At 43.4% G+C, this 13710-nt stretch overlaps 1 protein-coding gene and 1 non-coding gene across 2 annotated transcripts in view; one reads left to right on the plus strand and one right to left on the minus strand.

Moving 5' to 3' along the window:
- The window catches only part of LOC103681662 (zinc finger protein 77-like), a 74062-nt gene extending 61167 nt beyond the window's left edge, over window positions 1-12895 (minus strand). Inside the window, exon 1 of the mRNA XM_040629653.1 lies at window positions 12493-12895. The gene's annotated coding sequence lies outside the window, so the exon portion shown is untranslated. The remainder of the gene's footprint in view (window positions 1-12492) is intronic.
- A 265-nt stretch (window positions 12896-13160) lies between these two features.
- LOC121102671 lies at window positions 13161-13351 on the plus strand. The gene has a single exon (XR_005834784.1). It is a non-coding gene; the product is annotated as a U2 spliceosomal RNA (small nuclear RNA).
- The last annotated feature ends 359 nt before the right edge of the window (window positions 13352-13710 follow it).

Here is a 13710-nt window from a genome sequence, read left to right on the forward strand (position 1 = left end):
ATATATATAAAGTTCCTTCTGAGGGTTCTGAGGAGGAACTTGATCCATGCCACTTTACAAGTTTCTGGTGGCTATACCAGCAACCCTTAGTGTTCCTTGACTTATAGACACTCCAATTTCTGCCCCTCTTAATGCCACCACTTCTACCTTCTTTATCCCCTTTTCTTTTAAGGACATGTGCCATAGGATTCAGTGCCCACCCTAATCCAGGATGATCTCATCTTGAGATCTTTATTACATCTGCAAGGATTCTTCAAATAAAGTCACATTCACAGATTCAGAGTGGACATATCTTTTTTTTGGGGGGGGCACAATTTTACCCACTATATACCCTGTCAGCCAAATTACATACCTTTTGATATACAGTGTTTTAATTATGAATTTCTTATATAGAAATTATTTACCCTACAAAGTCTTTTGGACCAACAGAGCTCTTGAAGTGTATATTTAAATCTGTAATCTTTGGGGTTTTAGATCCATTTTATTTAGTCTTAATTTTCATTAGGTTTCAAGCATGTGGTTATTATGATAATGATGCTTTGGTGTCAGTGGAATTTTGTTTCTTGCACATACTGGGATTTATATACATCAATGCTCTTTCCTCCTTTCTAAGAAAAACAGTATTTTTGAGGTTCTCAGTCTTCAGTATTTTTTTAAAAATGTATGTTTGGCATTTCTTCTAGTTAGTGGACACAATATTTTATTTTCTGGCAGAGATTCCTCAGTGTAAAGCTGTTGAACGAAGACACCCTCATCTAACTTACTTTCCTCTTTTGCCGTTTTTGCTCACCCTAGTTCTTGGCAGAACTGGATACAGGGCTTTGAATTGAAAAGAGAGACCTTGGGGGCGCCTGGGTGGCACAGCGGTTAAGCGTCTGCCTTTGGCTCAGGGCGTGATCCCGGCGATCTGGGATCGAGCCCCACATCAGGCTCCTCCGCTATGAGCCTGCTTCTTCCTCTCCCACTCCCCCTGCTTGTGTGCCCTCTCTCGCTGGCTGTCTCTATCTCTGTCGAATAAATAAATAAAATCTTTAAAAAAAAAAAAAAAGAAAAGAGAGACCTTGTTACTTGAATATGATAAAGCTAGGGTAGCTAAAACAACAACAACAACAAAAAACTACAGTAGCTATTTTGTGATAGATTGTGATGTGTCAGTGTGGGTAAACCTGGGAACCAGATTTCCCAGAATCTTTTCGCCGAATTGTCCCAGATTAGAGATGGCAAAGAGGCAAACTTTGCATGAGATCAAGAAGGTAGAAATAAACAATATGTCATACTTCGTTTGGGGAACTATCATACAGTAAAGCGTGTGCATCAGAGCTTGGCTAGCACCAATGTCCTGCAGGTTTCCTGCCTTCTGGGTAATCACGTGTCTACAAACCAAACCTCAATTACTTGACTTCATTTCATCAGAGTTGGTGCCATCCACAGGCATCTCCCATAGCTCTCCTGTCATGGACCCACTTCCATTCTCACATATCCACAATTTAGATTTTCCTGCAAGCTCCAACACATCCACCCAGACCACTGATTTATTTATTTTTTGGTTGGTGACCTTTTCTGACACTCCCTCATTTCTCCCATGTTACTATATTTGTGTTAAGTTGAATTTCTGTCATAAACATCCTCCTATAATATGTCCAGTGGCCCTGTGTACCTGACTCCACAGGAACTTCTGAAATGTATAATTGTGTCAGAAAACACAAGGACTTTGTTTCCTGATTGCACTGTCGAGTGGTAGCATTTACGCTGTGCTTTTTGTTTCTGGACAGTCGTATATGAGAAATAGGTACCTTGTAAATACATGAAACGGACTGCGGGAGTCTTCTCTTACAGCCGAGTGCAATCTCTAAATGATAATGTGTGTTCAATTACAATTTCTACATTTGCAGAATAATTTGTGCTTTTTGGTCCAACAAATATTTGGTACATAATTCTTGGAAAAATCCTAGTAAAACTGATTCTATATTTTCTGTATACTTAAAATATTGTCTTTCATGTACTGAAAGGATATGTTAAAATATTCCAATACAATTATGTATTGTCAAAACAATACTGTGAGTTTGTCTTTTTAAACATACATTCTGAAGCCATAATACATATTTTAGTTTTTTGAGTTTTTTAAAAAGATTATTTATTTATTTGTTAGAGAGAGAGAGAGAGAGAACAAGCAGGTGGAGGAGCACCAGAGGGAGAGGGAGAAGCAGGCTTCCCACTGAGCAAGGAGCCCGATGCAGGACTTGATCCCAGGACTCTGGGATCATGACCTGAGCCAAGGGCAGATGCTAAACTGACTAAGCCACCCAGGTGTCCCCATATTTTAGGGGTTTTTTTATGTGAATTTTCATATTCTTATAATGTTAAGCAGCTTCCCCTTTAAAACAACTTAATCCATTTGTAAGAATAAAAACTTACAAATTGCCTAGGTCAATGCCCACCGGCCAGAACCCATGAGAAACACATGCAGTTGAAGAAAATTAGATCTGTGGACTTCCTGCAATAGGGAGACTGCTTAGCATGAGGAACAATGGAACATCTCAGAAATTGCAGAGTAGAAAGAACCTACAGGAACTGGATTTATTTCAGTTGATTTGGGGGGGGCATCAAAGAAGCAGTCTTTGCACTGGGTTGGACATCGCCAGGAAATGGACAGTAGAATGTTAATTCAGCAGGCTTTGGTTACTCGAATTGTACACTTTACAAAGAAAACACTGGTCCTTGACCAGCTCCTGGGAGATAAATTCTGAGTCCTTGGAATATTCTGCCAAATAAGAGTGTTTTGTATGCCTACATTCTTGAGCCACACTGTAACAGTTTGCGTAGTTTATGCTAACGCTGTGACTTACGGTGAATGCCTGCTTTTGTACGCATAAGGCTTAGATGACGCTGTACCAGTCTGACCTGACGAGGGACTAGAGGCTGAGTAGCTAAGCTCAGTTATGTGGATGTTACATGTTTGCATGACTGACATCCAGTAAGAACCCTGAAGACCAAGGTCAGGTGTGCTCTGTTTGTCAACACTTCCCATGTGTTGTCACCCATCATTGCTGGGAGTGCTGTCTATGTCACTACTGAGAGAGGACAGTTGAAAGTTTGCACCTGATTTCCCCTAGGCTTCATTCACCCTATGTACTATTTCCCTTTGCTTATTTTAATTTATCCTTTTACCGTAATTATGGTATAATAGTTCTTCTGAATCCTATTGGTCCTTCAAGTGAATCATCAAGCCTGAGAAAAAGCTCTTGGGGGCTTCTTATACAAGAAGTGAATGTAATTGTATGATTGAGAATTTCAACAGTCACCAGAGTCCACATGTACCTGGGCTAGAGAATGTAGCTGTTAAGAATCCTCTTCTAAGAATTGTAGGCGTGCCTGGTGGCTCACTCAGTTAAGCGTCTGCCTTCTGCTTGGGTCATGATCAGAGGATCCTGAGATCGAGCCCCATGTCGGGCTCCCTGCTCAGTGGGGAGTCTGCTTCTTCCTCTCACTCTGCCTGATGCTCCCCCTGCTCGTACTTTCTTTCTCTCTTTCTGTCAAATAAATAAATAAAATCTTTTAAAAAAATTGTAAATTGCATTATATGTTTGGCATTATCATTTCAATGCTATTATAGTCCAAATAACAGAACTTGTATCCTGGAAATCATAGAGTTGTCCCTAGTTTGAAAAAGGGATAGGATCATCTGCATAGTTTTACCCCATCATATGTCCTTTTCTATAAGCAGAATGATACCTATGCAAGCTTTTGGTGATCTGGTAGATGCAAGGAAAAGAACTGTAGCTTGCGAGGAGATTTTTCCTAGTAAAAATGAAGGTGAGCTGCAAATACAGTATGTCCTTTTGAGTACTATCCAACTTAGTGTGAAAGAAGGTATATTTAGTTTTTTTGTTTAAGATTTTTATTTATTTATTTATTTAACAGAGATAGAGACAGCCAGAGAGAGAGGGAACACAAGCAGGGAGAGTGGGGGAGGAAGAAGCAGGCTCCCAGCAGAGGAGCCTGATGTGGGGCTCGATCCCAGAACGCCGGCCGGGATCACGCCCTGAGCTGAAGGCAGACGTTTAACGACTGTGCCACCCAGGCGCCCCAGAAGGTATATTTAGTACACTTAAACGTGGAAAATTTTAATGCCCTTGTATAGAAAGAGATGCAGAATTTCTGTTTCAGTGATCATAAAGTTTTTTGCAGGTATTACTTCCATGTAAGTCCTCCAGTGTGTTAGGGCAGAGAAGAAATGTAGTACCTCTTGCTTAAACAACAAATGAAGTCAAATCTGTGTCCACTTTTTCCAACATTAATATTTTATAATATTGCAGATATTTCAATATAATTTGACCATCATTATCTTATTTGATCCCCCCCTTCCCAACCAACCTCCAAAGAAGAAAGCTGAGCACTGGGAGCATGGTTTGACATCAGCTTATGTAACTTATAATGAATGGAATCTCAGTTTTGAAGTTTTTATGTGTTTCATGACCATACTGACACTGTAGAAATCCAAACCTCAGAACAACACTGAAAGGCAAGTATAATTGCTCAGTTTTATAAATGTGACATCAAATATATCTGACTCAACATACTACATAATGTCTGATTTCATTACAGGGCTTTTTCAACAGTTATGGTTTTGGAATCTAGAACAGATCAGACGGTAAGGGTGAGGAAGGGCTTAAAACACATACAAATGGGCAGCAAGAGTGATTATTTGGGGTGACGGATTAGTCTGTATTATGATTTTGATACCACTGTATACTGTGAAAACTCACAGAACTACACTTAAAAAGACTGAATTTTACTGTTAAGCATATTCCTAAATCAACAGCAGAAAACAAACACCAGGGGCGCCTGGGTGGCTCAGTCAGTTAAGCATCTGCCTTCAGCTCACATCATGATCCCAGGGTCTTGGGATTGAGCCCCAAGTGGGGCTTTCTCCTCAACGGGAGAGTCTGCTTCTCCCTCTCCCCCTAGTCCCCCGCCTCCTGCTCGTGTGTGCTTTCTCTCCTAATTAAATAAAATCTTTATTTTTAAGGAAGAAAACAAACACCAGAATCAATTTTTAGGTAAGCAAAACGATTCTGTCCACCTCCTCGACAATGTTACAAAGAATCGCAGATAAAGGAAAGAAGGAATCTTGAGCCATCAGGCCTTTCTCGGCATCCAGTTGGAAATTAGTCACGCCCCCCTGGGCCATGCTTGCCCTCACCTCAGGTACTTAGCCAGAGGGCAGGTGATGGCAGAAAAGGAGCAAAGGCCAGACTGTGTGTGGCTCCTAGTCTCCAGGCAGGACTCTTTAGGCATAAAGATCGGAATAGTCCTGCACCTCCGTCAAGGACGTCCTTTAATGTTTTACCGCTACAGCTTTGCTCTGGTTATTGTAACTTCACTCTGATACCTGTAAACTGCACCCCCGCCCACCCAGAAGATACGCTAGCAGTCATCCTTCACATATGGCCCATTAATGTATATCTGAAGTGTCTTATGACTAATGTTTTATTAGACAGAAGTAAATAACCTTATCTTAACAACAGCTAGCCCCTCAAGGTCCTGGAAGCCTTGCCTCCAAATTCCTTAGAGACTTACGCTATCCCTAAACCCCACTAACTAAAAAGTATATGATCAGTCACTCCTCAAAATCCCAGTGCAGCTCTTTCTGCCCACAGGTCCTGTCCCCGTGCCTTAAGAAAAGAACTCCTTTTTGCACTGAAAATTTGTGCACATCACAAGAATTCATTCTTGCCTGCCCACTCCATAGCCCCACATCATAAAGGACACAGCATTTGTCCTACAGAGTCCTGGGAATCTGAGCTCTGGGAGAATTGTGGGTCTGAGACAAAGGTGGACCTAGAATTCTCAAGGAGGGCTCTCCTGGGCAGGATTCAAATCTTTGTCCATCTGCATCATAATCCAGGGCCTGTCTTGAGGCCACTGAAGCTCTGGAATCCCCATCCCAAACCCACTTTTGTGCTTTTTACTGAAAGAGTTCACTGAGGGATCCAAATCTCTCCCCATCTTGGAACTACTTCCCTGCAGCAGCACCACGTGGCAGTGCTGTGAGAGGGAGCAGAAAACGGGGAGTGAAAGCTCAGACAGTGACCTACACCCCTCGGTGGGAGAAACCGGCTCTCCAGCACCCGCAGCTCAGCAGCACAACACCCCGCCGCCACGCCTACTTCACGGTCTCACCCCACCTCATCCCTCCGCGCAGATGTACACGTGCTGTCACAGCACTGGGCCACAGCCCACTGTCTCCTGGCTGGGCCCTCGTGCCGGAGACTCATGGCGGCACATGTGCAATCCACGCCTGGAACCACAGCGCTGTCATTTGGCTCCCTAGTCTCGTGGATTCCAGGCTATGTCTGCAGAGCCCCCTCCTTCGTGCCCTGCTCTCTCACTTCCTGGGGCACACCCCCGGGATCCCAAGCCCCTTAGGAAAAGCAGTTCAAAGAAAGATGGGCCTCCAAGGCCAGAATCTGCCCCAGGGTTGCTCCCGGAAACAAAGCGCCCCATCCAGACCGGCTGTTTCCGGAGGCAGCTGCCAGCTCAGACCTTGGCCAGTGCCCCGGCACAGGGGGGAATCTCCTTCCTGTCGTGGAAGCAGCGCCCGCGGGTTTCCCGGAAGAGACGGAGGGCCTCCGGAAGTGGCGAAATCCCCGCCCCAGGGAACTCACAGCCACTTCCGGTGGGTGCCCAAGAAGGGCTCTGGGCCATTTCCCAGCTTCAACCTTCTCCCTTTCTCTGACTGGATGCCCGGGAAAGGCGTCTGAAGACAGCAAAGCCCGCCAGGTGCGAAGGGAACTGCGGCCAAGTGCTGGACTCGGAGAGACCTAGCGGAGGACACGATGGCTGAGGAGGCCACAGACTCCACAGCCTGCCGGCGGTTCCCTACTGAAAGCAAAGGGACATCCGAAACTCTCCTGTCAGATAGTGAGCGGCGCATCAGTGCAAGAAACTGAAAAGAGAGTGACCGGCTGGAGCATTCCACCGAGGATACTGGCCCTTGACTTGCAGCGCCTCGGGCTCCTGTCATGTAGTGGTGACACCCCCCTTGACAGCTTCTTAGGGATGGGGAAGGTTCGGTCAAATTGTATGCACAACGTTAACTCAGTAGTGTGAGGTCCCTTCCCACCAGGTCAGCTAAAAGACACTCACTTGTGATTTGTCTTGGGTGCTGGGGGACACCATGTAGCCACATGGGAAGAGGGGTGAGATCTGTCCCCTTTTAAAGTGCAAGTAGGTATGCATCTTTTATGAGATTTGAATGAAACCCCCATTGTTTGTGTGTGAATGTGTAGGTATCCCAAACCTGATTGTTTAACAAGCATTTCTTGATCACCTGTATGCCAGATCCTGTGCTGGACATCTCCATGCTGGAGATGCAGCAATGAATACACACACACCCCTAAGTCATGGGGATGTACCGTACACCATGACGACTACAGATAATAATACTGTATTGTATATTTAAAAGTTGCTGAGGGTAGATCTTAAAAGTTCTCATCACAAGAAAAAAGTGTTTAATTTCCAATCTATGGATGGAGATGGATGTTAATTAGACTTATTTTAGTGATTTCACAATATACACATACAAACAAATTTTTCCTGGAGTTCTTGTGGGTGATTATCCGATGATGTTACTACCTACAATGTTCCCCACTGCATGATCAACACCAGTTGAAAAACGGACCCTGCCTTTTCCTTTTCATTCAGATCACCTGTGATTTTTGTCACCTTCTGATTGCCAAAGGTCAGTTTTCATCTCTGTATTTGACGGCTTTCAGGGATGTTTCGTTGCCCCTGGACATGATGGTATTATTGCTGCATTTTAGTTGTACCTGGCTGGGCTGTTTGCCTCAGATGATACAAGCAGGTTCTCTGGGTCTTGAGGGAGGAAATGGTTAGGCGCAAAACAGTACAACTTTACAGACGATGCCTGAGTTACTGAGTGATTCCAATCATTGTTATAATGAACTTCACTCTCCAAAGTCATAGATTCACCAACCAATGTGACCCCTGTTTACGGGGACACTAGAACACTAACAGGTTCCATACAGCTGCACTGAACACTGTAATAATATGAGAGGTGTAGATTATGACTGCATTGTGGGATTTCTCTACCAGCAAGAAAGAGTTCATGCCATTTTCAAAAGGACTTTCACATTTTCATGCCTGAACCATGACACTCCTGGCTTAAACATTTCTATAGACAGCTGATTGTTCTAAATACCCAGATTTTTTTCTTGGGGTAATTATGGCCTTTCTGTTTCCAGTGCTATTTTTTTCTGGTTTTGACTATGAAGTTTTAGAGCAATGTTCACTTGCTGCTTCCTTGAGGATTATGTCTTTGTACCCTTTACACAGGACCATTGTGGATGCCAGTTACACGGTCTACAATGTCCTTCATGAGACGCTCCTCATTGAAGCAGAAGTAGAATATGTGGGGAATGCTAAGAGTCTACAGTTTGTTCCCTGACAGGTAATGATTCCCATTATTTTCTGTAGCCCCAGGTCTATAATTTATTGGGTACATGATCCTCGCTCTGAAGTCCTGAAAAGTTCGAAGAGCTCAGGTAAAATAGGTTGATGTCCTCTCTCCAGTGTTACAATTGTATCCGTACATGTTTCACAATGTAAAAAGTTCCCAAGAACATGAGTAGCTTTAACTTTATTTCATTTATGTTGGAATTTTCACCAAATAGAATATATCACCAGTTGGAGCAATTTTTTAATGGAGGAGTCACTGCCCAGTGTAGCCAAACCTTTTCCCAACGTCATTAATTTCCCAATCCTACCTATGATGTCTTTCAATGACTCCACAAAAAAGTTGAGTTCTTTGAACCCTTCTGTGAAACACACTCTGTGGACTAATTTCCATTTCCGCCTCACTTAATCCTATACCATCAGTGATAGTTAATGGCCTTCTCCAGTTATAGATGATGACACTGAAACTAAAAGGAGTAATTCAACTAACTCAATATCATAGGCCCATTTCACAGGTTTGCCTAGATTTCAAATACAGATTTTTATGAAACCACATGACATTCATAGATTACACATGGTTCTGGAGCATTAGAGAGAGTACATGGCATTTCAATTAACACATAGATATAAATTTAATGTCTCTACTTTCATGTGTTTGATATGTACCACGTTAGTTTATCATGCATTTATTATATTGTCTCATTTGACTTTCACAAAAATTGTAATGGACATTGTAGCTAGTATGGATATTAGATATTTTTACACTTGAGTCTGCTGGAAGGAAGTGATCATCGCCTGGTGCACCAGATGAAATATCTCAGAGTTATGCCTCCATCTGAAATGTTTTGCTTTCCTGAGTTCATTTTCCACTACAAATTATGCATCTGTTTTTAGCTCCACTTCCTCTGAGGAAGAACTATTTTAAATAACAGCACTGTTGACCTGGCTCCTTAGAAGAAAGGCATATAGGGAACAGTATGATATTGTGAACGGTAAGAATCCTCCTGCTGGACTGACCTGTTTACTGAAAGTAAGACAGTTTGTACTCCAGGCTCCTCACAGGCAAGATTTTGTATTCCAGGGGGAGAGGACAGAGTGAGCTGCAGGGTTTACTGAAGTTGGATACAGTTTTAACATTTAAATGATATCTTACATAGTTATTGGAAAAGAGTTCTGCCATAAGTATAATTTTATCCCCTTTTGCCACATTCCAGGGTCCATAATTTTGAATACCATAATATCTCATACTCTCTCCTCTGTACCTGCCACCAATTTTGACTCTGTGGGCTTCAACCTTGACATTTTCTTCTACGTTCTCCTGCTTTCCACTAAGTCTCTCTTCAGGTGTATGTAAATTGCTGGTACTTCATCCTGGGAGTTCTTGATTTTGCTGATCTATTCACAGTCATGTTTTCCGTTTGCTCCTTTTAACTTTTTATATAAATGCAACAGGCATACAGAAAAATGAACATATTATAAAACAGCTCACTGAACTGTTATAAAGTTATAAACTGTTATACACCTAAGTAATCAGCACCAGATCAAGAAACAGAAAACTGCCAGCACCTGAAGCTCCATTTGTGCTCCCTTCTGGTCACTATCCTCAAAAGATAAGAGCATGAATGAGTTTCACCTAGTTTGTATTTTCTTTTCTTTTTTTTTTTTAATTTTTTAAAATTAATTTTTAAATTTAAATTCAATTAACACATAATGTATTATTTGTTTCAGGGGTACAGGCCTGTGATTCATCAGTCTTTTTTTTTTTTTTAAGATTTTATTTATTTATTTGACAGAGAGAGACATCCAGCGAGAGAGGGAACACAAGCAGGGGGAGTGGGGGAGGAAGAAGCAGGCTTCTAGCAGAGGAGCCTGATGTGGGGCTCGATCCCAGAACGCGGGGATCATGCCCTGAGCCGAAGGCAGATGCTTAACAACTGCGCCACCCAGGCGCCCCTATTTTTGTGTTCTGTTTAAGAAATTTTTGCCTATTCCAGGGGCAAATACTCTAGCATAAGCTGACATGCCCTTTCCTTCATTCCAGAGGAGATTATTATTGTATGAAGCATGAATTTGGTTCTTAAATTGAGATACTTACATATTTTTTAAATTGTGGTAAAATACACAACATAAAATATACTATGTTAACCATTTTTAAGGGTGCAGTTCAGGGTCACCATGTACATTCACATTGTTATGCAACCATCAGCACCATTCACCTCCAGACCTGTTTTCATCTTGCAAAAGTGACACTCTACACCCATTTTAGAAGAACTCCCCAGTGCCCCCCATCACCACCCCACCACTGGCAACCACCATGCATCAGTCTTTTTGTGGCTGGCTTATTTCACTTAACATAATGTTTTCAAGACCCATCCATTTTGTAGCAAGTATTAGAGTTTCCTTCCTTAAGGCTGAATAATATTCAACTGTATATATACACAACATTTCATTTATCCATCCGTCCATTGATGGACACCTGGGTGGCTTCCATTCTGTAGCTATTCTCAATAATGCTGCTACGAGCATGGATGTACAAATGTCTCTTAGTCCCTGCTTTCTTTCTTTCTTTTTTTTTTTTTTTGCTTTCAATTCTTCTGGGTATATACTCAGAAGTACAATTAGTGGATCATATGGTAATTCTATTTTTAATATTTTGAGGACGGCCATACTGGTTTCCTTAGCAACCGCACATTACATTCCTACACACAGTGCACAAGACTTACAATTTCTTCACATCTTCACTTGTTATTTTCTGGGTTTCTTAAAGTAGCCATCCTAATGGGTGTTAGGTGGTAAGACAGTTGCAATTTTAATTACCACAAACTTTTCTCCATCAACAAAATGAAAAGGCAACCAACAGAATGGGAGAAAATAATTGCAAGTCCTGTATCTGACAAAGAACTCACACAACTCAAGAGGGTAAGAAACAATCTAATTTAAAAATGGGGAGAAGAATTGAATAGACACCTTTTCCAAAGAAGAAATCCAAATGGCCAACATTAGGTTATCACACACAGAATGCGAAACATACACAGTGAGAAAGAACTGTCTTCATACAGTAATGCAGGAGACTCAGACACTCCTGCCTGAACACAACTCTGCCACACAGACAATCCCAGCCATAACCCACGTGGCCCCCGAGACAGACGCAATCACCTAGACTTTGAAACCTGCGATAAAGTTACACACACTCTAAGAAATAACGGACACTAACTGACCTCCAAGAGGCATCAACACAGCCCAGACCCTTTGCACACTTCCCTGGCTTTCTTTTTCCCTTTGGAACTTATCACCGTCCCATACACCTTATATGTCACTTCTGTTTCCTTAGAATTTCAGCTCCAAGTGGGAATAGATAATCCCTCTGTCCTGATGACTGCTAAATCAACAGCACCCAGTTCAAAACCTAAATGCTTACTGCAAGGCCAGGTTCACAGTCACACACACCTTCCCCTGGGGGCTTTCACAATTTATCCTAACATACCCAGGGGCTCACATCCATTTGATCTGCCCAGAGTGAAGGATTACATTCCCCATACCAAACACTGTAGGGTTCCGTTGGCCCCCAAAGGAATTCGCAAAGGATCCTTCGGCTCACCTGCTGGAAAGTGGCGATCACACGCAGAAGCCTCACTGTTTACAAAGCCCGCCTGCACCTACCCTAGTTTGTCTCCACGACCTGCGGCGGGCGGTGTGTCTTCAGCCTCTGCTACCCAAGAGCCGGAGAGCTCCCCCCCGCCCAAGTCAAGACCAAACAGCCTCTAGGGCCTCGCTGTGCTGTAGGTTTCTGCTGGGAGAGGGCTCCTCACCCCCTGACATCTGGAGGGGGTTCCTCCTTCGTTCCTCCGTTTTCCCCCGCATGCCCAGCGGCGAGGGGAGCCCCTCGCACTCCCGCTCAGCCACAGGGTTCTCTGCCGCGCTCCCCTAGGGTTCGCATTCCCGCCCCGGTCTCCCAGGGCCGGCTCCCGCAGCCGACCCTGCGGCCTCGNGGCGGTCGCAGCCCAGCGTACTCACCACATCCCGCGGCTGAAAGCCAAGGTCTCTCAATCTCGGGCATCCGGTTTCCGGGCTGCAAGCGAAGACTTCGGGGACCCAGGAGCCAACCGCGCTGCATGTTGGGAACACTCTGGGCAGCGGGATGATTGTGTCTGAGAGGAGGCTCTTACTCTAAACTACGTTTCCCCAAAGGACGCGGGATCCGCGGTGGCTCGCGGTCAGGAAGTGAATACGGTCTGCAGCGGGAAGGTTCTATCTGGAGCTTTTGAGTTTGGATCCGAGGAAGCCCGTGACAGCGCATGCGCGACGCTGCCCGGCTAGTCGGCAGTCGTTAAGCTTCTCCCTTCGGCTCAGGGCGTGATCCCAGCGTTCCAGGATCGAGTCCCACATCGGGCTCCTCCACTGGGAGCCTGCTTCTTCCTCTCCCACTCCCCTGCTGTGTTCCCTCTCTCGCTGGCTATCTGTCACATAAATAAATAAAATCTTTAAAAAAATAAATAAATTGGGATGTCACTCAAAAGGATACCCCTAGTCTGCAGCTTACTTCACTTATTCCTTGGGTGGTTTTCCTTTTTACCACCCATACCTCTTCTCTTTGCTTCTATTAGGAAATCATAGTGGACTTGCATAGATATCACTATGCTCATCGAGGGGTTAGAACTGTGTGGATAACCATAAAGCTTCCTATCGCTTCTCAGCCTTTTGGCTAAGATCAAGTGTAGTATCTGTTCTTATCAGTTTAATATCTGATATGTCCTCTATCCAAGGACAATATATTAAATGGATTTCTGGAACAGGGAGATGTAATAGGAGCTTGCTCCTTCCACTCCACCTATCGACCTGGTATTGCAGTACTTCTGGGAATGGTGCACCCCAGCCTAATTAAAGGTTCAGCAGGCAAAAACAAAACAAAACAAAACAACAACAAAAAAAAAAACCCACCAGAAAGTTTCTTTAAACTATGAGGAAGTCTGCTTTTCTGTAGAACAAATCTCAGTCAATGGGTAGGAGCCCCAAAATGATAATACCAAATATATGAGGCCATTTCAAATTATTTCACGAGGATGTTCAATACAAACACCTATACGATGTGCTTCAAATCCATGCGAACTGTCCATGTCCAAATATCCATGTCCAGTCTCACAAACATATGACATGCCCTAAAATTTTTAACCATTGCAAAAATGTGGCTGAACTATATCTTCACTTTTATGGGAAATATTTATGTTCATTCCA

Source organism: Ursus maritimus, unplaced genomic scaffold (genome assembly GCF_017311325.1).
Source record: "Ursus maritimus isolate PB19 unplaced genomic scaffold, ASM1731132v1 scaffold_14, whole genome shotgun sequence".
Lineage (NCBI taxonomy): Eukaryota > Metazoa > Chordata > Mammalia > Carnivora > Ursidae > Ursus > Ursus maritimus.